At 41.2% G+C, this 24114-nt stretch overlaps 1 long non-coding RNA gene across 1 annotated transcript in view; it reads left to right on the top strand.

Annotated features, from left to right (window-relative positions):
* Positions 1-8236: 8236 nt before the first annotated feature.
* Positions 8237-24114, top strand: part of LOC139030909 (uncharacterized) — a 76550-nt gene continuing 60672 nt past the window's right edge. The window contains exon 1 of the long non-coding RNA XR_011483350.1: positions 8237-8462. This is a non-coding gene — a long non-coding RNA (uncharacterized lncRNA). The remainder of the gene's footprint in view (positions 8463-24114) is intronic.

Genomic DNA, 24114 nt, shown 5'->3' with positions numbered 1-24114 from the left:
ATGTTCCCTTAGGGAAATTTGGGGAACGAAGAGAAAGGTGAGTGGATTTAGAAGAGCAAAAGCAGAAAGAGTCCATTGTACCTTATCTTGAAGCTTTAATGAATTTTTTTTTTTGTTTGTTTTAATTTTTGGCTGCACCCCTTGGTGGGGGAATCAAACCCACACTACCTGAAATTGGGAGGTGGAGTTGTAACCACTGGATTCCTGGGGAAGTCTCCTTAAATGAAATCATTAATAGAGCTGTATCTGTCACAAACTTGCTGGGGAAAGTAACTTCATCTCTATTATATCTCATTTTTCTTTCTCAAAAATTAAAAGATTAGACCCATGAACTTTGTCATATCTAATTTATACTAACTGTATTTCTTAAAGTCTTAAATTACATTATTATAGTATGATATTACACATATAATGTGTTGAAGAAAAAGTAAAAATAGAGAAGTTAGTCTTTATTATGGCTGTTGATATTTGCCATAAGGGCCAACATGAATTTTTTTTTTTTTTTTGGCCATGTGGCACATGGGATCTTAGTTCCCCAATCAGGGATCGAACTCACGACCCTTACAGTGAAAGCTCAGAGGCTTAACCACTGGACCAACAGAGAAATCCCATGAATTTTTGAGGATAAGATTAAAATGCAAGTTTCCTAAAAGTTGGTGTGATCAATCCCAGATGATTTTGTACTCTGATTTCCTGTTTCCTCTACTTGATAAGCTACTGGAAGAAAGAGACAAAGAAAGGTTAGTATATCAGAATTCTCTGCTGGGTGAATTTCCAGCCTGGGGTTGGGGGACTCTGTTGAAAGACCAGCTCCAGGAGCATATTTAACATAGCTTTCTATATTTGAAACTGAGAATGGAGAGTCTATGCACTCATTTGTGTTGGCCTTTGTGGCATTATGATAATGAGAGCATAAGATCCCCGAGAGAGAGGAAAGCCCTGTGACTCATTTCCTGAACTTTCAGGACTGCACAGCCCTTAGTGCTGAGTGGAGGGAGAATGGGCCAAAGAAGTGGCCTGTCCCCTGTGTGGCATCTTGAGCCCTAGATTCTCCTAACAGCTGAGATTTCCAACAACAGGTCTTCATAGCTGTTTTGCCTATGAGGAATATCAGAGCTCAGCATTTTATATTAAATTTGTGAATGTGTGTGTCTGACATATGGCATTGCATCATAGAAGCCAGTATCTCCTTCAAGCTTTCTGCATGATTTGGGCAACACCTAAAATACCTCCGTGTACAATTTCCATGTGTCACACACAATGCACTTAGGTAACCTGAGACCCGCCTCTGGGAATATTTTCTTGGAAACTTTCATGCACTTGAGCATAGTGCACAAAGACCATATCAGACCGAGCATATCCTTCTTCCTCTATGACAGATTCAGGGATTTATGCCCTTCTTGGCTTCCTTAGCCAAATCAAGATAAATTCCTATCTGGTTTCAGGAGGTCTTCAGGGTTCCATGAAGACCATTTGCTTTATTGCAGCCCGGCTTTGTCTCAACTTGGAAGGACTATACTTCAGAGGAAGTGGGGTCCTGCAAACTTGCTCCCCAGCCATCCAAAATATTCTTCTTATTGTGGTTTTTATGTGATTGACTCATCAGAGTGATATTTGTCTGTGAAATATTTTCCTAAAATAAAATATATGTAATAATTTATTACAGTACACCACAAACACATATTGTTTCCACACTCAGAGTATTATCATGTACTCTCAGCCAAGAGCTGACCCAGCAAACTAGACTATATGTGTTTGATCAATGGTTACTATTCTGTGCTTACTGAATGTGTCTGCAGTGTGTGTTGTTTCTTTTATTGTGGTCTCCTTTTCTGTCATTTCTTTTTTGTGTGTGTTATTTTCATGGCTTACAGAAAAAGGAATAGCAGTAGTCTGGCTGGAAAGAAAAATTGCAATAGATGTGAAAATGTCAGTTTTATCAAGAGATGAGATGAGATGAGAAACCAGGTTGCAGAGAAAATATTTGCAAGAGGCATATCTGATAAAGACTGTTATTTAGCATATGCAAAGAACCCCTAAAACTCAACAATAAGAAAGTAAAAAACCTGGTTAAACAGTGGGAAAAAGACCCAGATAGATACCTCAGCAAAGAAGATATACAGATGGTAAATAAGCATATGGAAGGATGCTCACCACCATATTCACTAGGGAACTGAAAATTGAAACAACAATGAGATGTCACTACGTACCTATTAGAATGGCCAAAATCTTGAACACTGACATCAAATGCTGGTGAGGATGGAAACAGCAAGAACTCTCACTCATTGCTGGTGGGAATGCAAAGTCGTTTAGCCACTTTGGAAGACAGTTTGGCAATTTCTTACAAAAGTAAACACACTCTTACCAAATGATCCAGCAATGGCACTCCTTGCTAACTACCTAAATGAACTGAAAAAATCATGTCCATACAAAAGTCTCAACAAGAATGTTTGTAGGAGCTTTATTCATAATTACCAAAACTTGGAAACAACCAAGATATCCTTCAGTAGATGAACTGATAAATAACCTGTAGTATGCCTAGACGCTATGGAATATTATTTATTCAGTGCTAAAAAATACTGAGCTATCAAGTCCTAAAATAGACTTGGAGGAGACATAACTGCATATTACTAAGTGAAAGAAGCCAAACTAAAAAGGCTACATATTCTATGATTCCAACTATATGATGTTCTGGAAAAGGCAAAATCATCGACAAGATAAAAAGGATCAGAGAGGAGGGAGGGGTGTGTGGTCCTGAGCACCAAGGATTTGGGGGCAGTAAAACTATTTTGTATGACTCTAGAATGCTGAATGTGTGTTGTTATACATTTGTTCAGACCCATAGAATGTCCACCACCAAGAATGAACCCTGTTGTAAATGGTGGGCTTTGAGTGATAATGATGTATCTTCATGTAGGTTCGAGGATTGGAACAGTTCGTGGGAGATAACAGTGGAGGAGGCTGTGCCTGTCTTTGTTAGGACAGGGACTATATGGGAAATCTCTATACTTTGCACTCAATTTGCTGAGACCCTAAAATTGCTCTAAAAATAAAGTCTATTAAAAATGCAAGTGGCGGTCCAGTGGTTAAGAATCCACCTGCCAATGCCGGAGACACAGGTTCGATCCCTGGTCTAGGAAGGTCCCACATGCCACAGGGCAACTGAGTCCATGCGCCACAACTGCTAAGCCCACACTCTAGAGCCCAGGAGCCACAGCTACCGAGCCCGTGTGCTGAAACTACTGAGACCTGCACACCTAGAGCCTGCGGTCCGCAGCAAAAGAAGCCTCCCAGAGAAGCTGGCCATCCGCACATAGAGGAAGCCTGTGTGCAGCAACGAAGACCCAGCACAGCCAACAATAAAGAAGAATTAAAATTTTTTTGAGATATGCCATTTATATGGATTTTTGAGGTGCCTTCTTGTGGAAATTCTTTGATATGATAAAGGGTGTCATCACCACATCCTCGGAAGACTAACACAGCTCCACGGGAAAGGGAAGGAGAAGAAGGCAAGGGGAAAGCAGCTGTGGTGACAAGGCCTGATCCAGCAGCCACGAGGAGACTGACGGTGCTTCTCAGTAAGGACTGTGCAGTGTCCGCCTGTTGAGAGCCGTTCAGATAGCCCGTTAAGCTTTCCCAGCCTCACCCTATGCCTGAGTCTCTTCTTCCAACAAAACCAAGGACGGAGAGTGGAGATGACTGCTTCTCACTCTGAGTTTCCAAAAGGCTTTCATGGGAGATCGTTCCCCTCCCTTATCAGAGCTGGGCTGTATCGAGTCCTGCCTTATCTGGGAGGACAGCTCAATTGCAGCTAAAACTGTTTTCCCAGCACAGCCGCCGTAGCCGCAAAGGCCCACTCCCCTGCTCACCCCTCTCTGCCTCTGGCTCGCTGGACAACGAGGAGGGTGTGCTGAGTTACTTCAGCTAATAATTATGGTGACAGCCAGCATGTAATGATTGCACATGTTGTGCCAGGCAGAACGCTGAATGTTTTATATGGCTGTCTCAATCTCAGAAGAATAACAGCCAGTAGCTCTTAGTAAATGTCAGGCACAGTGCAGACATATTATCCTGATTTACTTCTATGAGAACCCTAAAGAGGAGGCTCCATTATCTTTCTTGTTTGACAGATGAGGAAACTAAAGCTTATAGAGACTGTGTCACTTGCCCAGAGTCACACAGCTGCCGAGTGGTGGTAGCCAGTAATCAAATTCGAGGGCTCTAGAACAGTCTTTTAATTTATAATGGTGCAGAGTTGTCCCACTACAATTTTATTCTCTCTAAAATATTTTCTAAAAATAAAGGGTCTCTAAGAATCCCAGGGACGGGGGAGCCCGGAGGGCTGCCGTCTATGGAGTTGCACAGAGTCGGACACGACTGAAGCAACTTAGCAGCAGCAGCGGCTAGAATCCCTGATATGACCATGGGCACATGTGTTTTTCCTCTGCCTTTGGTGTTCCACATGATCTTGGCCAGTGAGAGCTAGTGTAACAAACTCCACCACACACAAGGTGATTGTGTCCCACTCTGATTGTGAAAGTCCAGAAGAGAAGCAAAACCAAAATTTGATACACAAGCAGGATCCCTGTTAGTATGCCAAACGCCGTTTAGATCTATCTCTGCCTGTTCCTCCGTGTTTATCCCTCCCAGGTGTTAGGGTGTCTTCTTTAGCTTCATTTTTATGTGCTTTATCCTGTAGTCACTTCTCTTTTCATTTTCCATCTGAGCTAGTTTGAACTTGCTGGCCTCTAATTTTAGGCCTTTCACCCTCCCGTCCAAATCACTTTTACCAGAAACACACTACTGCCAGAATGTTCCTTCTAAAGACCAGAATGTCTGGATAATAATCTTCATGGTTGGACCCAGGTTTTCCTTCCCAGCCAGACCTTCTACCACTTCCCAACTTGTCCCCTAAGACCAGCCACACACAGTCATTTGCTATCCCCCCAAGTCACCCCTCCTAGCTTTGTGCTTCTGCTCAGATTTCCCCTCTGCCCAAAGCATTCGGGTCCCACAGGGAGCTCCTTTCCATCCTCAGTACTCAAGTCAATCTATGCTATTCCAATTTCACCAGCCTCTTTTCTTTGAAATAATGGAACCTTGGACACGCCTTAATCTTGGTGAAATAGGTACGCATTTCAGCTAACAGTTTTTGTTTTTTTTCTACTGACCAATTTAATTCACATTGTGAACTCTCTGCCTCACGGTAAAGCAGTGTACTTCTCCCATCTCTTCTCTGGCGTTCTGTCTAAACCCATGTGAGTTCATAAGGCTCCTGTAAACCAGAGCATTCAGCTTGGGGAGTGTGGTCTTGGCCATCACCTCTTCCAGCTAGCCTCCACTTGATGCCGGATGTCCTTTGGCTATCAGTCCAGACAGGTGGCTATGATATCACTCTCCCTCCCATCTTTGAAGGCCTCTCAGGTTTAGCAAATGCCCTGCTTTGGTGCCCTTTTTCTTGGGCATGCAGACATGTTTCTAGGCTGTGCTGGGCAATGGGAAAGTTTAGGGTGCCAAGGCCTGCATCTTTCTGGCTCACTCTCAGAAACATGAACCCATTCTGTTAACTCAGGGAGGATTTCCTAGCTACAGCTTGCATTTCTTCTGTGGGGTCTGAATACTTCTCCTGGGCTCCCCGAGAGATGGAAACACAAATTGTTCCATTCCTGGAGCTCTCAGTTACGGCTGGGAGCCCTGTCGTTTGGTCTTGCCCTCTCCACAGGCCCTTCTTGCACTCCTGGTTGCATGTAAGTTCTACTGTGTTTATTCTGACTCTTCTTCCTCCCCACACTCTGAGGAAATGTTATTCAACAGTTGGTGAGTTGGGTGGAGGGTGAGGGGAGGGTGTGGGAAGTCTAGCTCTAACCCCATCCTGTCTCTATGTCCTCAGGCCTGGCCTTTTGAAACTCAAAAACTTTTACCCTGTTTTTTTGCTATCACAGCCTTTTGCAATGAATCCCATAATGCTAAGGTGGGGCAAAACCTGGGGGTTCTAGAGATATATCTTTATCTCCCTGTCATGGTATTCACCTTACTTGGATAATAGTATTCATTACATTAAAGGAAAACTTCTATCTTTCCTTTATGATACCTTCTAAGTCATGGAAAAACCCCAGAGAAAAGATGAAGTACCTGGATTTGTCTGAGCTTAGTATCTGTCAACTGGAGAAGGAAATGGTAACCCACTTCAGTACTCTTGCCTAGAGAATCCTGTGGACAGAGGGGCCTGGTGGGCTGCTGTCCATAGGGTCGCACTGAGTCGGACACGACTGAAGCGACTTAGCAGCAGCAGCAGTGTCTATCAACAGGCAGAAGGAAGGTTCAAAATGTAAAATTCTTTTTTGTACTTAATTTTACTTTATTTTCTTCCAGCTGTATAGAGATAGAACTGACATACAACACTGTGTATGTCTAAGGTGTATAGCATAATGACTCAACATATGTATACATTGCAAAATGATAGGATTTACTCTCTTATAACTTTCAAATAGTCAAAGTGTAAATTAAATTGAGCAATAGAAAAAAAAAAATACGTGAGTTGAAATGTATACCTAGTACTCTAAGACCAAGGTATGTCTGGGGTCCCCTGAAGGCGCAGGGAAGGAGAGTAGGAACTCAGTGTCTGGTGAATGAATCAAGCAATTAAATGATTAATGCTAACAGATTTTGTTTCTCTAGTGCCCACCACATGCCAAGTACAAGCTAGCCTTCTCAAAAGTCTTACAACATTTCCCTTGTTTATACTTAAGGAAAGCAATATAGCTCAGAAAGGCAACATATTTCATCCTGGATCAAACAGCTAATGAGCAGTAAATACAGAATTCTGACCCAAATCTATTTGATCCCAAATCCTGAATTTTTTCCTCTAGGCACACTATGTAATCAAATTTATTTAACCTTTGAGGTGCTTGCAGGTATAAAATCCCATATGAAATGTATATATATATATATGAAAATATGCATGTATATACAGATGCATATATCATATATATGTATATATGGTGAAGTCTCTTGCTTTGTAAGAAATTAAATGCACTTTCCAACTACTGGAAAGGATTGTTTAAAAATATTCTCTTGCTCTGCTATTCTTAGAATTTTTTTGTGTTATTATTTTCTGGGAAGCTTATTGATCCTGCTAATATTTACTGCCTCACTTATCAATAACAGTAGGATGCAATGTCACCAGTTTACACTTGGAATCTTAACATTTGCAACGGTGGTATATTTCCATCAAATGATGTATTTATCATGTACACCATTTAGATGTTGGTGAGGATGGAGAAAAAAATGTTTGTGTGACTTACATGGGGATAAATGTTTTCTTTTTGCACTGCCTGGCAAGATGGTGGCAGTGTTTTTTACAAATAAGATATGTAATTGTGTGTCTATTCCAAGCAGCTTGTTTATATTTTCCCTCAGGGTTTGACTTTCTTAGATGTCTAAAACACTCTGAGGGGAGGGAGGGAATGCCATAAATTTTTTACAAACAGACATTGTCCTTGTTTCCCAGGCAAATTCAATGCACCTTCTGTTGGGTAATTGGAATCCAAGAAGTAACATGGAGTGTTTTAACAAAATGTGAATGAGCTGTATTTATAATGAAACGACAGAGATTTGGAAACCCAAACTATTTATGTGAGAGAAAGTGATTAAAAAGACACAGTGAGAGATCAGAGTGTATTGACTCAGTTGTAGAATTTGGCATTTAACACAGTAAACATAGGTGAATGTGAGTAAATATTTCCAGAAGATGGGTCCCCCAGCCTTTCTATTTCTGGGGTAGCATCCCACTGCGTTTTGCTGGTGTTGCATTCTTTTTTGGGGGTGGTTGTGGTTATAAACTGTACTGTTAAAAATGGGCTGTAAACAAAAAGTGCATCTCAGAGTGGCTCCTTTTCTCTTTCTATTCTGGGTTAAGTTGATCAGAAAGAGATCTTGGGGGAGCTGTGAATAAGCTTCACGTTAATTTTTTGGTGCAGTAATGGCCCCTTTTGCAAAGAGCCATGTGTCCATGTGTCTGTAATTGTGTCTTTAGAACATCTGAGCTTCTACTGCCTTATAAATGCAGTCCCTTCATATTTGAGACCATTGTCCCAAGCAGTGCCAAGAACTGAAGGCAAAGGCCAGATGCCACGTTGCTAGGAGAACCAGGTGACAGGGTTGGGTTGTGCAGTGTGGTGGGAGGAAGAGAGAAATGCAGCTGGTTATGTCAAAAGCTCCGTGAGCTTTCCATTTCCTTTGCTGTTCGTTTTAGAAACAATGGTTTGATGACTGTTTACTCATATGAAGATATAAATATGCCTGCCGCCCTCTCTCTCTTCTTCCGAGTCATTCATTCCAATTTTCAGCTTTACTGATTGGTTGTCATATCTCTCAAAATTCTCAGGTTACTGTTTCTTCCATGTGAGAAGAGTGGTTTTCAACCTTTGGGGAGTCACATACCTAGGAGAATCCTGTGAATGGTAGGACCTTTCTCCTAGTTCACACATAGTCAGAATAGTAGGGGTTCAGAGATCCTCAGAAGTTCATCAATGGACCCCTGGTTAAAACAACCATCCCCTGTGACCTCCTTTCCCCATTTATCTGTAATGCCAAACCCTGGCTTCGTGTCCTTTTTTTTTTTTTTTTTTAATAAATATTTATTTACTGTTTATGGCTGCATCAGGTCTCAGTGCAGCAGGCAGGATCTTTGGTTGTGGTGCACCAGCTTCTAGTTGAAGTGCCCAGGCTTAGCTGCTCTGCGGCATGTGGGATCTTAGTTCTCCAGTTAGGGATTGAACCTGGATCCCCTGCATTGGGAGGCGGATTCTTAACCACTGGACCACCAGGGAAATCCCTTCTTGTCCTTTTATAACACCTTTCATTTGCAGCGTGGCGAATTGCTCCATTTCTAGTGTTGGTTGAACAAAGGTGTGTTGTTTCTTTTGTATCATAGGAGAGCAGGCGGTGTAAGTTTCTCCAGTTCTACACTCCTTTAGTATGAATCTTTTCCCCATGTTATTCTGGAAGTGGTGTCTAATGCATTCTTCTTTCCACTTGGTGATGATGACACATATGGACAACAGTAGAAAATGATTTTTGAGTTGAAATGTTAAGAGACCTTGTATATGACTATCTGTACTTCTGAACATGGACTCTCTTGAATTCAAAGTATTTTACACATATTTGCAAAATGACGTCCCCATCTGATGGAGTCTTTGATGGTAGAGTTAAATATAGTTAACTGGTTTCCACGGGAATCCAATCTCTGATTAGACAATAGGTCTGAACTGCTGGAAAAAAAGCTAAACGTGTTTCTGAAACTACAATATATCTGAAAAATAATGTAGATTTTCAGAATTGTGTGTCCATCCACTCCGATTTGAAAAGTGCTGATTTATGAGGCTAAAATCTTATTCTAAGAAATTGTTTTTTAGTTGCTAGTTATAAATGAAAAAGAATTCTAGTGTTATGCAGATTATTGCCTCTCCTCCCCACCCCCCACCCAAGAAGACATCCACACCCTAATCTCCCAAACCTGTAAATATGATCAAAGGGACTTTGCAAATGTGATTAAGTTTAAAGACTTTGAAGTAGGGAAATTTCCAGTTGGGCCCAGTCTAATTACCTGAATTCCTTATACTTAGAGAATCTTTCCAGGCTATGATTAGAGAAAGAGATACAGTAGCAGAAGCAGGGTTACAAAGACGCTACATCACCAGCTCTGAAGATGGATGAAAGAGGCCACAAGCCAAAGAATGTGGACACCCTCTCAAAGCTGAAAAGGCAAGAAAGTGGGCTCTTTCCTAAAGCCCTCAGAAAGGAGCCCAAGCTGGTTGACATCCTGCCTTTAGCCCAGTGAGACCTGTGTCAAATTTCTGACCTTCCAAACTAGAAGATGATGAATTTGTGTTGTTTTAATCCCCTAAAGTTATGGTAATTTGTTGCAGCAGCAAGGGAAAGGCAATGCAGTTCTGTGGTTATGATTGTAAAATAGTGGGAAAATATACAATTCATGTAAATACGCAAATGTTTAAAAACTTTTATGTGATTCATGAACCCTTGAGTCTCAGAGTGAGAAACACTGCTGTATTTAACTTTTTAAGAAGTTGGTAAGGGGATCCATAGATTTTCTTCATGTGTGCTTTTTCTGGGTGGTTTGTAAATTCTTTAATTTAGTGCTTTAAATTTGGTGAGCCCATTTTGGGAAACAGACATCTTTTCCTATGTGCTGAGCCACCTTCCCTTATATTGTTTGAACTTCTCATCTCTCAGCACTCGGTTACCTATGAATGATGTAACATGGTACCTAGTGATGTTTTAGTAATAAGTAATACATTTTTTAGTAATAGGTAATAAGATCTTAGTAATGCATTCTATAGTCACCAGAAGCTCTGCATTCCTTTTTTTTGCATGATTCACATTTACTCTCTTTAGGATGAAATAGCAGTTTGGTTTATCTGCAGTGATTTTTTTAAAAAATCTAATACAAATTTAACTAGTTGTTAGTAATATCTTGAAATGTAATTGTGTTATCTCTAGGAATAACTCATTTGTACAAGAGGGAAAATATGCACCTCTTTCAGATAATATTGTTGTCTCATCTCTGTCAAAATTTATTGATAAATTGATTTTAAGAAAGAGGAGAAAGAGAAAGAAGGAGAGAAGGAGAGAGAGAGACAGAGAGACTAAGAAAGGATTTTGACAGGCCGTTTCTTTCTTCAGGCAGAAATGTATTTAAGAGACCCTGAACAGATAAATATCTATCCTAGGGATGGAAATGGAATTTTTTCCCCCCTAAGGGAGCCCTAAATATATTTCAGCTAGTTCATTTGCATGAGTCATTTACATTGATTTCCATGAAACATTGCTGGGTCTCTATTCTCCACATAACCCTCGACTTAACAAGATCTCTCTCTCTCTCTCCTGCTGCCCCTTCCCTCTCTTCTCCCCCTATTTATCATTCATTCCATTCATATTGAATGTCTACTCTGGGAATGACTCTGTGAAGGCATCATGGGAATCTCTGAGAAATAAATGCAGAGTCTCACCCACAGCAATTTACAGTCTTCTGGGGGAGAGCATGGGCCTAAGGACAGGTGAAATGACAAGAGACGTTTATAAAGTGTCACGCAAGGCAGTGTCAGTGGAGGATAATCACAGCTGAGAGCATGGGTCACGGTGATGGCAGAAGAAGCATTCGAGCACCCCACGAATGTCAGGCTCCTTGTGTATGTTTCTCCCTTTATCCTCAACAAACTTGTGAAAGAGATTATCCCCATTTATGTAATTATGGGACATTGAACTCAGTATTCCAACTGACTCAGGTTCACTTGAGTTGAAAATTCAACTTCATCTCATTGGGACACACTGTCACTGATGTGCCAACACAGAAGTGTTCCGTGTGGATCTCAAGTCTTCCTGGAGGACGTGACTCATTTATCAAGCATCTGCTACTTGCCAGGCACTTGCTAGATCTATTTTCTCATTTGAAGAATGAGAAAAGTGGGCCCTACACAGGTTCAGTAACCTGCCCAAAGGCACATCCTAGGTGAGTCATAAAGCTAGGATGTGGACCCAAGTGGGCTAATTCCCAACACAACGCTGTCTGCTCTGCACGGGGGGCTGGCTTTTATAACCTACTGCTGGGCGGGATGGGAGGTCTTTTCAGTCCTTTTAGCATGACATGGAAAGAAAAGAATTCAACAAGTTGTTTCATGAAGTGTGATAAGTACTTTGATAGGGGGAGTAGAAATGCTGTGGGGACACCAGGAGGAAAGAGTTTCTAACCTGAACAAGAAAAAATTAAATTCTTCCCCAAGGAAATCATAGTTAAGCTGAACCCTGAGGGAGGAGTAGAAAATAACCAGATGAGGATAGGAGCACGTCCACAGAATCATAGCCCCCAGCCCTCAGTCAGCAATTGCTTCAGAAATATGTCAGCTGCATGTAGCAACCTCTTCACGTAGGTCACCACTAGGTTCTTGCCCCAACTGCATTTAGATCTTGACTCAGATGTCACGTCTCCATAAGGTCTTTCCTAACCACCCTGCTTAAAATGATACCACAGCCCCCAACCTTCCCAGTCTCTTTCCATGGCATCTCTTTTCCTCTATGGCATCTATAGAACTTACCACATCTTATTTATTCATTGCTTTTGACTGTCTATTTCTTCCCATTGGGATACATGCTTTATGCAGGCATATTTTTGTTTTTTCACTGTGTTTTGTTCACGGGTGAGTCTTAAGAACCTAGAATAGTGCTTATAACATGGTGGGCTCTCCATGAATACTTACTGAATGCACGTTGAGATATTCACTTGTTCCTGATTTCATGACCACCGTGTCCTGTGAATCAGAGACGCTCACTCGGGTGCTCTTGCTGAAATCTTCCTGATGCCCTTCGGGTGCCATGCTCTATTCTAGATAGCTTGGGAGCCGCCAGGCAGTGTGGTGGGCGGGCACCTTTCAGCAGGGTACTCCTTGCTCTACAAAGTCTACGTACAGATCACTCACAGAATTTTCTCTAACTTTGTGTGGAGCCGAGAATCTTAGTGTTCATTTCTACCCATCACCTGAGCACTCTCCGTTCCGTTTTCTTCCTCTGCAGAAACTTGTTTCTAGATCTCTTTGCCTGGTTAGTCCCTTGAAGCTCACCCCTGGGAAGCATTTCTGTGCCCTGATGTTTATTATACCAAAATTTAACATTGCCCTTTCTTATTTTCACTTATCTGGTAAGACCTTTGACTTTTGGTGACTAAAATGTTTACATTTAAAAGAGTGTACTATCAACAATATTTGGCATAGCAGAGTTACCAAATAGATCCTGTTTTGTCTAAGTTTACAGCTTCTTTTATTTTCTCAGATAGGCTGGTTTACTTTACAGACATGGGCTGACAGTTTCTTGCCCTTTTTTGTCCAGGTGGAGGAATTCAAGCAGAGAGCCCAAAATGTGTATGCAAAGAGCTCATGACTGCAAAGGAATCCAAAGACCTTAGAGATGAGAGTCACTCATTTTATGAGAGAGACAGAAACACAGAGAGAGAGAGAGGCATAGAAAGTATCCAAATGTAACAAGTACTGTATAGTGGTTGTCTGACCAGGAAACTGCAGAACAAAATTATTTCTCCTTTACCCTTCCTGCATGGAAGTTTCACAGAGGTTGTTTGGAATTTGTTAGTACTAACTAATGTGAAAAGATTTTGCTTACAGTTACTGTGTGACCTTTGGGGATAGTTTGTAGAATCACTGGTTAACTAGGTCAACTCTATCCATATGGTATCATTATGGTCATGATGCCCGGAGAGGAATAGCAAACTAGAAATCAAAGCTAGAAAGAAAAGTATGAGGTAACATTTAGTCTCTGACTGCCTGGGTGACCTGAGCTTCTGCCCAGTGGTAGCCGTATCTAGGATAGGTGGGGAAGGCCGAGGTCAGAATAGCAGACTGCTCCCTGCTGCTACTTCCCTACTAACCTCGTTCCAGATCTTGGGTATAAAACAAGCTTGGTTTCCAATTTTATCAGCTGCAGAAGTATCAACTTAAGGCTCCTTTTAGGTGGTCTGCCTCTTGTTCCTCCAATATTAATTCAGAAAAAAAGCAGAAGATCATCTCTAAGTCTTTTAATCAACTCATTAGATGTTTTTGTTGGTATCTGAACAGACAATTACCACGAATTCCTGAAGGCCAAATACATAATTCTGAACAAAATATTGAAGACAGTTTCAGGTTTCATAACTCGAATTTGGGGATAATTGTTTCCATGTGTTTCCTGCTGATGAATCAACCTATAGTCATTTAATAGGTTGATTTAAAACATTTTTTTTTCTTTTCACAGTTTTGTTTTTCTATTACATATGGGTTTCTCTTTATCCCACATGAAATATTCCATTCTCCAAGAGCATTCATGAATGGGAAAGAGGAGAGGACAAAGCAATGCAGTGCTGAGCAGGGGGTCAGTTGGGGCAAGTCCTAAGGTTCTTCACACGTGAAGGAACAACAAGGGTGGAGTGTGTGTCTGGTGGGAGCACTTGGTGGCTGAGTCATGTGGGGACTAGGGTTCCACACTGGGATCAGAAGCTCTTGGCAGACTGGCAAGAGTTTATCTCTGAGTGTTTTCTGAGGTCACTGGGATGCCTAAACCACGCCCTCTAATCACACAACAATATCACATCCCATGACTCAACTTTTAAGACTCCTTTGATTCATGGTCCTTATTGCCCCATAAAGATCATTTCCTGAACTGTTTATAGTTTAGAAAAAGACATGCAAGAAGGTTGAAAAGTATAAGGTAGCTTCTAGAGTTAGTTACTTTGTTCAGCATCCACGTATGGAATACCTGATATGTTTTGGCCCTGGTTTTTTTTTTTTTTTCCTAGGAACTAGAGATAGTAATGGGTTCCTTATCCATGAAGCTTACATCCTAGTGGGGGGTGGGGAATGGTGCAGATGGACATTCAGCAGATAAGCCAATAAACAAATATGGTGATTTATGATGGTAATGTTTACCAAGTAAATAGACCTGAGAGTTATGATTGCAAGTGATGAGAATGAGGTGGAGGTGGGGGAATTCCAGGCAGAGGGAACAGAATATGCAAAACCACAGCAGCAGACAACAGTGACTTCCACCCTTGCTTCATCAGCCTCAAAAGGTTTCTGGAAACAGTGGCAGAAGTTCTGACATCACCAAGGGGCAGGGCCCTGCTGTCAGTTGTTTCACATCAAGGAAAATACAAGCACCCCAGGCAGCCTGGCCTCAGCTAAGGACAAAGAAGACCATGGAAAGAGGTCAATGGAAATTCACCCGTATCCACTTCTTCATTTTACTATTTCACCTTTCCTTTTAGCTCTAGCCACTTCAGGGGAAAAAAAAAAAAAATCTCTTCTTTAGGGCAGCTGCATACACAGTCCCCAGGGAAATGCTGAATAAAAGTGTTTGAGGAACTTGTGTAAATAATTGTGTGAAGTGATACTGTAATTACACTGGGTTTTTAGGTAAAATGCTTCATTAGGGGATGGTGAGCTAGAGTCCATTAAGCCAATGATCTCAATGGGGGTGATCCTTCCTCACCCACAGGGGACATCTGGCAAAAACTGAAGATAATTTTAACTCACAACTTGAGATATCAGGTATCTAGGGAGCAGAGGCCAGAGATGTTGCTGAACATGCAACAGTGCGCTGGATCCTGCCCACAACAAAGGATTACCTGATCCCACACTAAGTGCTGAATTGGGGTTGTTCTAGTTCTTTTTACTACCACGAGTTTAATCCTCCACACCAGTATTCCAGTGTTTCAGGGGACAGAGGAGGTTAGGCACTTCTGAAAACTGCTAATCTTGTAGATCCATCATGTGCGCCTGCTCCGTCGCTTCCGTCACGTCTGCGTCTTTGCGGTCCTATGGAGCTTAGCCCGCCAGGCTCCTCTGCCCCTGGGGCTCTCCAGGCAAGAATACTGGAGCGGCTGCTGTGTCCTCCTCCAGGGGATCTTCCCGACCCACATCTCTTACGTCTCCTGAATTGGCAGGTGGGCTCTTTACCACTAATGCCACCTAAGAAGCCATCACTGGGGTTCCAATCCCAGCTCTGCATCTTACTGGATGTGTAACTAAATGTGTATATGAGACCTTGGCAAGTCACTTGATTTCTGCATTTCTGTTTCTTTTAGCTGTAAAATGGAGACAATGCAGGTCATAAAGTGACTTTGAGGGAAAAGTAAAGTGATGTATTTGATTATTAATGAAGTCTGGCATACAATGGTTGCTCAATGCATGTTAAATATTGTGTGTGTGTGTGTTGCAGTTGCCTGGCTTCTGGGAATGTGATTGGTAAATATCAGGAGAGAGCAGCATGGGGATCACTTACTCAGTATATACCATCCCCCAATTCAGTTCCATCTCTTCATTGATTAGCTGCTTCATGCCAGGCATTCTGCTGGGGATTTAGAGATGGATGACGAATATGAAGTAGATAGACATGGTGAAAGTTTTCTCCTTGGGTGAAGCTACATGATGACCCTGGAGAAAATCAGTAGACATATTTGTCTTTCCCTTGAAAGGAGAACTGATGTATTAAAGCCTCTCTAAACCATCTTGTCTATTTGAAGTGTGTGTGTGTGTCATTGCACCACTAGCTGCTGCAGCTAACCCTGAAGCATTATTCAAACTGAACTTAAATTATCTTTGGGATCTGCCAGAAGGTTTATTAGACAGTTTCTGGGGACAAATCCCTAAGTGAGTGTATTAGTCAGGGTCCTCCTGAGAGAAAAGAACCAACTGGACATGCGTACATGTAGAAAGGGATTTATTTCAAGGAGTTGACTCCCATGGTTATGGAGGTTAGCAAGTCTAAAGTTTGCAGAGTAAGCTGGCAGGCTGGAGATTCAGGATGCACCACTGTTGCACATGAGGTCCAAAGGCTACCTGTTGTTAGAAATTCTTCTTCTTTGGGGAGGCTCAGTCTTTTGTTCTAGTTGGGGCTTCACCTGATTAGATGAGGCCCACCAACACTATAAGGATAATCTGTTTTACTTAAAACCCATCATTTAAAATGGCCATCTCGTTCAAAGATACCCTTACGGAAAAACCCAAAATAATTTTTGACCACATATTTGGTCATTATGGCCCAGCCAAACTGACACAAAGAATTAACTCTCACAGTCAAGAAGGCAATGTGGTACAATACTGGTCCAATACTGAAACCACCTAGGTTTCAAAAGCACTCTACCTCTAAAGTGTCTCTGTCAGATGTATGCTTGGAGGAATAGGTCAAGTGGCAAAACTGGCTTTTCAATTGCACATGTTATCTGGCAGAAGAAACCTCATCACAAAAAGTGCCAGCTCCCTTTTTCTAGAACACTGGAGAACCTCTGGTTTTCTCATTGGCAGATCAAGATCTCACCTTTTATTAATGTCATTCTACACAGCATTTTTTCTGCGATTTTGTCATAGCTGGAAAGAAACAAATCTTCTTCGTGTTTGGATAGTTTTCTTAGATTCTCCCATCTTTTCAAAGCTTATTGATATGGGTAAGTTGAAACCTCATTGTCATATTTGTATCTCTTACTCTCAGAATAGTGATGTAAGAGGCTCAATCCTTACAGGAAATTTCTCTGAGGAAATTGAGCAGAGATATGAAAAATAAATTGTCGTTTGTTTATAATCAAATTCATTCCCCTTTAATAAATTTTGCATTAGAAGCTGCCAAATCTAGTCTCAGCTTCCTGTTTCTCCTGCAACCTGGATACAAAAGTGTTTCATTCAACCACCCCTCCTAGTGATTGATGCCTTGCCAGGAACTCCCAGCATGCACTGCCATCTGTTCACCTCTCAGCTGCTTGAATCCAGTCCCCTTTCTAAATTAATTCTAAAATCCTTTCTTCCAAATGCCAGTCCTTTGCCTAGCTTTTTAGGCAACAGTTTACTCCAACCTGAGACAAAGTATCAGTCTCCATCCACTACTCTCTAGGAGGAAACAACAGCTACACAACAAAGAAACCAAACCTGTCTCAAGGTATGTTTAGCTCAAATAGGTTGCTTAACAACAGTGCTGCAATCTTGAAGTGCATATCCCTAACAGAATATCTGAGTCTAATTATGTTCTTTGATATGAGATTTGAACTGAAGGACCCTTTAGAGCCACATCCTGTTTTTGTCTTCCTCAACTGCTGCTGGATCATCCAGGCCCAAGAGTCCTTAGCGCAAGCCTTTGGGGCAGGAACGCTCCCAGATCACTAGTTACTCTGTAGAATCTAACACAGCATTGTAGAGCAACTATACTCCAATAAAATTAATCAAAAAGAAGAACATTATTCTTTATTTTTAAATAGTTAAAATAGTTCTTCTTTATCTGTCTTCCTACTTGGCTCTTGGGTAGAATTCGCCACTTACTGTTACGTCGGAGGTTTCTTATGAACACCTCTTTGGAAATTAGGAACGACTGGATTCAAGAATGGAGAAGGAAATGGCAAGCCACTCCAGTACTCTTGCCCAGAGAATCCTGTGGACAGAGGACCCTGGTGGGCCGCTGTCCATGGGGTCGCACACAGTCAGACATGACTAAAGCAACTTAGCAGCAGCAGCAGGATTCAAGGAGGAGAAGATGGAGGGAAAACCTATCTCTTCTCAAACATTTCTCTATCCTTTGAAGATGCCTTGTGAATAAAGGAGTGAGAGGAAAGATGCGTGGTTGCAGGAGGTGACCTTGAGAAAATCCAAGTGTATTTATTTGCTAGGACTGCCATAACAAAGTAGTTGCTTTAAACAACAGACCTGGAGACTAGAGTCCAAAGCAAAGGTGACAACAGGGTTGACTTCTAAGGGCAACGGGGCTTACCCGGTGGCTCAGCAGTAAAGAATCTGCCAGTGCAGGAGATGCCGGTTTGAGCCCTGGGTTGGGAAGATCCCCTGGAGAAGGAAACGTCAACTCACTCCAGTATTCTTGCCTGAGAAATCCCATGGACAGAGGAGCCTGGCAGGCCACAGTCCATGGGGTCACAGAGTTGGACACGACTGAGCAACTAAACAACAACAAAGACTGTGCGAGAGAACCTGTTCCCTTCCTGCCTCCTAGTTTCTGAGGATTCGCTGGTCATATAGAGTCTTCACGGGCTTACGCATGCTTCATCCTGAATTCTGCCTTCATAGTCACATAGCTGTCTCCCTGTGTGCATATTTGTCTCTGAATCCACATTCCTCCTCTTTCATGAGGGCACAGTCATATTGGACTAGGGCCTTACCTAATGACCTCACCTTCATGTGATCATCTGCAGACCCATGTTTCCAAATAAGGTTACATTCACAGGTATTGGAGGTTAGGACCTCAACATCTTTGGGAGGGAACAATTCAGCTCATAACACTTGGATTGACTGGAGGTGGAAAAATCCATTTTCTTCTTCTGTATTGAACTTGGATATGGAGGTTTTGGGGCTGTGCATGAACGTTACCTGTTGCTTAGCATTATAACTCACCAGTGCAAAGACTGCTCTTTTCCACCTGTCTTGTGTTGTATGTTCTCCTATATAAAATTGCTTATTGCTTTGTTACTATCAGTACGACTTTCTCCAAGAGAATGATTATATATGGTTTTGGAAAAAACTAATGAAATGAAATTTTCCATTTCAACGATGAGAAACTGATCCAAACCATAGAGTACTTCAGTAAGTAAGAATTGCTTTTAGATTCTTGCTGGCTGTTCTTTCACTCACAATTCCCCATCTCCATCCCATGCAGGCATTCACATAATTCTAAAGCACACACATGCATCTGCATGCAGACAGGCAGACAGACACACACAGAAAGTATGGTTTCCCAAAAGAAGACCTTGCTTTGGTCTGAAACAAGGCTACCCAAACAAGGTATTGGTTTTAATTCCTCTGATATAAAAGATTCCTTTTATGTTCTTCTTTGTCTTATTTTTTTTGTTGTTATCTGTTTGGTTTTGTGTGTATGGGTGCGTGTTTTGTCTGTTCGGTTTTACGTGCATGTGAGGGTGTGCACGTGTGTCTTATTAGCCTCCACTGGTAGATGATTGTCTCTTAGATGCCCAACCAGCTGTCTGCCGGCAGTAGAGAAAAAAGATAAACCTCTACTGGTTTCCCCCAGAGAAAACCTGCTTTATCTCAAGGAGCCGAGCTGCCAGGTGGGGTTGAGTAAACTCTGGGGTTATGATACAGTTGAGGCAGAAAGTTCACCACCAACGTAAACCAGCCAGCCCAGTTCTGCTTTTTAATGAGCTCTAAACTGACAGAGCTGAGCAATGTAAACAAGGGCGAAGCAATAGCTTCAGGAGAAAAGGGGGCCGAGATCTATTGACCACTAATGGGTGAATGGCCGCTTTAGCATCCTTATGCTTGGAATACCATTTTGTTAACTTGCCCACAAAACTTACTAGGAAATTAAGGCTGAGAGGGGAGAAGGTGTGTGGAAATTTTAAGAGAGAAATTGTCCGTTGCCTGCTGGGCTTACAGAGTTAGAAGGACTTTATTATTAGAGCAACCAGTTCAACTATCTTGCCTTCTTAGGTGAGGAAACTGACACTTGGATAAATTAAATGCATGGGCTGTATGCTTTAACGCAAAGTTTCAGGACCTTGGGTGGATGTCTCTAACTTTGTAAATGGATATACTAATAGGTGAACACTGTAGGTGATGGGTTGTTATGGGGCTTTAATGAGAGAGGCACTGTCTGCATTTCTAATGTGTCACCTTGTGAGTTACCTTTCCTCCTTAGACCAGGATTACTCAGCTAATTAGTCCCAGAAGAGGGACTTGACATCATTTCTTAGCTGGATGTTTTACCTTTGCCTGTGTTACCTCAGCTAAGAAGCACATGATTTTGGAAATCCCCAAAAGAATGAGCTCTACGGTTAAATGAAAAACGCTCTTTCCAAATAGTTGTTTCTAGCAGCTCCACCAGCAACTTTCGCCAGAGCTGTTAATAATTAACCAAGGGGAGTGACTGGATGGAAACTTATCCAGGCCTCTCCAGTGTGTTCCTTGCCAGAAACGGTGTGAGAAGCAGCCAAAAGAAGGAGGAGAGGAGAAAGCCAGGGGCCTGTGAAAACACATACGCTTGAGTGAACGTCCTGGCTCTTGGACAGATGGAGTCGCGAGACACGGAAGCACTTTCTCCATTTGTGTATTTATGGGCTCAGGACCTCATTTCAGATCCATATTCAGAAGAGTGGACCAGCTCTAGGTTTTCTCAGTGGTGTTTACTTACTCGATAAATAAAATTGATTCGTGACTTTCTGCAGCCTTATCTGAACCCCAGTCACTGTGATGCTGTGACCTTAGTAAGGGATCGCGTATGGTGGGCTTTGGAAGAGAATGGGGACAAATAGAGGGGGCGGAGGAGGAGTGTGTTTGAGCATCAAGCACTTTGTTGTCCAGGCTCTGGTGCTTGGCACTGCTGCATCAAGACCAGAGGGCAAAGAATGCTTAAGTTAGATACAAAAATAGAAGAACTGAGGGTCCCTAACTTCTCTCTGAAACACCAGTGAAGAAATTTTAAGTGCCTGCGGTGAGCTGCCGGGTGAAGCCTGTGTCCCCGACCTTGTTCAGTTTCACTGTTTAGTTCCACTGAGCAGTTGGTAGCATGGCCATGTCACTGGAAGCTGTCCTTTTCTCAGGAATGATCAGAATTTTGTCCAACAGTGTCAAAGTAAGGCCACATCATTTTCCCACCCAGTTTCAGAATGGGAGGTCAAAGTGCTCCAGGTGATGTGAATTGATAGTCACCCCAAGGTATCAAACACTCAGAGGCTGTCATGGCCACCGCCGTCCAACAATTTCTCAAGGGTTCCTTGTTGAACAAATAAGTGACGGAAGAGGCTAATGATGAAGGCCATTGCCCTTGATTTAGATGACTCACACCAACCTTGACTTGTTGGGCAATTATAGCTTTATTGATGGTAACTGTTGAATTCCACCTTTTAGATGCAGACACTAAAGAAAACAAACCGCCATCACTAAAAAAGCAAATGAGATGGATGATTTCATTTGAATTTTTCAACTGTTCAGCTCTCAAGTTATAGAGGTTTAAGTGGGACTCCTCTCTTGTAGAAAATAAAGATATTAATATCTTCACTGTAGGGTTGCTGTGAGGATTAATAAGTCAATACATGCTTAGGACACTGCCTGTCAATAGTGAGGGCTCAGTAAGTATTAGTTTTTATATTATCATGTTTGAGCTTGCTTTTGAAATACTTTTTTTTTTCTGTTTATAATTTTTCATGTGCACACGTTATATAATTTTGCATAAATACATCCATTATTTCACACGTATATTTATCTGTTTCTTAGAGAAGTCTTGTTCCTTTCTTTTTTTATTGAAATACAGTTGATTCACAAGTTGTGTAGATTTCAGGTCTATAATAAATTGACTCAGTTTTATATATATATATATATATATATATATATATATATATCTGAATCATTATATGCTTTTTCAAATTGTTTTCCTTTAAAGGCTATTACCAAACATTGAGTACAGTTAGTTTTGTTTTATTCTTGATGTTTAGTCTTATCTTCCCTCTCTTTTCTCCTTTGCATCCCCTCTGGCATGTAACTATTGTTAGTGACCTGATACATGCTTCCACATTTTCCCCCTCACTCATATGATCACATATATACATATTATACTTACACATGTTTATGGGGGTGATCTGTCTATTTTTCATTTTATGACCACTGAATAATGCACATTTTCTTTCTTTTGCTATTTTTTTAATATTTCTTTGGCTGCTCTGAGTCCTAGTTGTGGCACACAGGATCTTTGATCTTTTTTGTGGCATGTGGGATCTAGATCCCTGACCAGAGATTGAACCCAGCCCCCCTGCATTGAGAGTGCAGATTCTTAGCCACTGGACCACCCTGTTATTATTTTTCTCATTTATGATGTATGTATAGAAATCCCTCCAAAGTGACTGTTCAGTTGTAACTCTTTTTTTTTGGACTGGCTACGTAATAACTCATGGTATGGATGAGCTGTAATCTATTTAGATGTTCTCACTGCTGAACATTTACTGGGATCCCTGTCTCCCTCTCCTTTTCTTGCTATGAATAGTATAAGCATCCTCTTATATTCGCCCCTGTGCTCTGATGATCTTGGAGCTGTCAAGAGGAGATTGCAGTGTTGAATGGCACATATAGGTATGTGTTTAATTTTTTATATATGCTGCTAAATGGTTTGTCAAAAAGTTTTAACAGCTAAATTTCTCACAGCGATGTATAAGCAGCAATTTTTCCATATAACCATCACCAGTAGAGGCTATTGATTATTATTTTTTTTGCCAGTCTGATGCATATAAATATACATTGTTGTTATTTTAATTTGCATTTCCCTGACTGATTTAATGTGAGCATGTTTTCGTTTTCTATGTGGGTTTATTCCTCTTATTTCTTTATTCATTTTCCTATGAGTTTGCCTACTTTTGTCAATTTGTAAAAACAAAACGAAAACTGTTGTCATCTGTGATACAAATATTTCCAGACCTATCCTTTGTCTATTTATCTGGTAAGAGAAACTTTCTTTTGTCCAAAAAAGATTTTAAATCCTTATATGATCAAATTTTTTGTTATGTCGCTAAGCTGTGTCCGACTCTTTTATGACCCCATGGGCTATCAGTGGGATTTTCCAGGCAAGAATACTGGAGTGGGTTGCTATTTCCTTCCCCAAAGGACTTTCCTGATCTTTTCTTTATAGTTTCTGTATTAGATCAAGAAATGCATCAGTCAAGAAAGTTGGCTTTCACTGGTGGTTTGTACATATAAGCACATACAATGTGTTAGATTTTCTTGAAAGTATTTTTTTGTACCATTGTCTTTAATTTGGTCATTTATTTTTTGGAGCTGATTTAAGACTGGGGTTCAGTTGTTTTTAAATGCAGTTGAATAACTGTGCCATAACCAGTTAAATCCATATATGGATATATGTGCACGTATATATATTCATATACAAATGGTCCTGACTTATAAGAGTTTGATTTTATGATGGTACAAAAGTGATATGCATTCAATAGAATCTGTACTTCGAGTTTTGATCTTTTCCTGGGTTAGTGATATGTGGTCTGATATTTCCTCAAGATGCAGGGCAGCGACAGCAGCGCCCAGTCAGCCCTGCAAACACAGCTGTGAACAATCGATGCACTTACAGCCATTCTGGACCCACACAGCCATTCTGTTTTTCACTTTCAGTTCAGTATTCAATACATCACGTGAGATATCCAACACCTTATTACAAAACAGGCTTTGTGTTAGACGACTTTGCTAACTGAAGGCTAGTGGAAGTGTTCTGAGCACGTTGAAGGTTGGTTAGGCTAAGCTGTGATGCTTGGTAGATTAAGTGTATTAAATGCATCTCTGACTTTTATGGCATTTTCAATTTATGATGGGTTTATCAGGATGTAATCCCACCATAAATCGAGGAAAATCATTATGTATGTGTGTATATGTACCATATGTATATGTGTACATATATATATATTTATGTCCATTTATGTATAAGTATGTATGGTGTGTGTATCTCCATATAGGTATATGAACAGATAAATATCCATGTGCTTGTGGGTGTGTGTGCTCAGTGGTGTCCTCTGTCCATGGGATATTCTAGGCAAGAATACTGGAGTGGGGTACCATT

This window comes from Odocoileus virginianus, chromosome 24 (genome assembly GCF_023699985.2).
Source record: "Odocoileus virginianus isolate 20LAN1187 ecotype Illinois chromosome 24, Ovbor_1.2, whole genome shotgun sequence".
Classification (NCBI taxonomy): Eukaryota; Metazoa; Chordata; class Mammalia; order Artiodactyla; family Cervidae; genus Odocoileus; species Odocoileus virginianus.
The sequence above is the reverse complement of the archived record's forward strand: the minus strand, read 5'-3'. Positions and strand labels throughout refer to the sequence as shown.